This window comes from Penaeus monodon, unplaced genomic scaffold (genome assembly GCF_015228065.2).
Source record: "Penaeus monodon isolate SGIC_2016 unplaced genomic scaffold, NSTDA_Pmon_1 PmonScaffold_6852, whole genome shotgun sequence".
NCBI lineage: Eukaryota > Metazoa > Arthropoda > Malacostraca > Decapoda > Penaeidae > Penaeus > Penaeus monodon.
Window position 1 is genome coordinate 15,001 of NW_023661942.1, and position 1,805 is coordinate 16,805.

General features: G+C 34.8%; 1 pseudogene; it reads right to left on the reverse strand.

Moving 5' to 3' along the window:
- Positions 1 to 104, reverse strand: part of LOC119571556 — a 1,806-nt pseudogene extending 1,702 nt beyond the window's left edge.
- Between the last annotated feature and the right edge of the window lie 1,701 nt (positions 105 to 1,805).

The following is a 1,805-nucleotide window of genomic DNA, read 5'->3' on the forward strand; positions in this document are numbered from 1 at the left end:
CCTCCATCATCTTCAGCCTTCCTCTTCACTCCTGTAGACTCATCTTGAATGAAAAGAAAAAATATATATATATTAAATAGTCACTTTAGCAATCACAATCACATTCACATCATCTAGTAATTTTATGTAAATCAGGCAACTTAAGAAAAAAAAATGTTAATTCATCCTAAGAATAGCACAAAAATAAAAAAACATCATGCAAATACTAGATTTGCTGAAAAATAAATCAATTTTGTGTATGACGGCCATTCCTCCTAAGAGCTAATCATTATAAATAGAAAACCTCAAAGCAAATGAGACACAGCATAAACACACTACTTTCCCGTGGTACACCAGAAGTCAACATCTTGGCAATGAGCACATACACTATTCTTTGTGGTTTTGATTTATCAATTTTGTTAACACGGATGGCTTTACAAGCACTCAAGCAAGGAGTCGACTACAAGGCCTACTTGATCTCTTATGTTTCCCAATTCCTTTAACTTGTTGAGAATTTGCTTTTATTACTGGTATCATTGTTAACATTACTGTTCAAATCACTATCATCATCGTTATAATTATAACATTATTAACAACAATAATAATAAAAATAATTACCTTCCTGGTCAAAAATTCATGAGACAGGTTAATTGGCAGAATCAAATAAGCCTAGTAACTGACTCCTTGGTGACAAAGTGCTAGAGCCATCTTTCTGCCAGTAAACTTAATAGAACCAGAGTAGACAGTGGATGTGTACATACAGTTTCAATGTCAATAAAGAGCCCCAAGAAGTGTAGAGGATATTGCTATCGCTTTAGTCATTGGGGTTTATCAGACCTTTTAAAAAATGATTGTATTGTTATCCCTTACTTCTCTTGCATCTTTGCACTTAAATTACAAACTAAAATATATGTAGATAACTGTAGTTGACTTAACTTCCAGATAGTGGCCTCACTTCCTCAGCAGTAAATCATTTCAATATGGTTATATGAAGATATTTAGTAAACGTTTACAAGACACATTACCGCTGCTCTATATACCATCCCTGTAATCCCACAATGGATTGCAGCCCTTAGAATACAGGCAATATGTCACTATATTTTATAGAAATTGAAAGCTGGCAATTTTTCATAAAATATGCAGGCAGTACAAACCCTATCTTGCCAGAATATATATGGTGAAGCTTTGTAGTTTTTTGCCATAGTGGCAAGAGCAAGTAGGTTTGATCCCTTGAAACTGCACCATTTGAAGAGATATACCAGTCATCATATATTTTCAGTGTGACTAAAACTGGAAATCTAACAAGTTGTCAAATCAGGTACTTTGACTTAATACCACTTCTAAAAAATTCATCTGGTTTCACAAAATCCTATTAAGACTTCTGCTTCTCATTTTCCACGGGAAAAATGAGAAGCAGAGGATACATATAATCTATAAGTTATTACCTGCAGCAGCATACATACTTTCCTGACTAAGCAATTTAACCCTTTGGATCCAGCAGTTTCACTGCCTGCACATGGCCCAAAATCTGGGCATTTGGCTCACTCGAGTGGCCATTATGATGGGTGTGTGACTTGTTGACAATTACATGAACACGCATGAGCTTTGAAACGTTATTATCTCTTTCTCTGCATATGCATTTTTAACATTTTGCTATTTTCTAACACCTATATTTGTCAAATGATAAGCTGTATCCAGATAGTAATGGACTATTTGCACACTATTGCGCAGACTCCATATCATCCCTCTAAGTAGTCCTTAACTTAGTGCAATAATAACCATGATATGTAATCTTTGCCATTCCTTTTGTCAGCATTCCTCTTCCC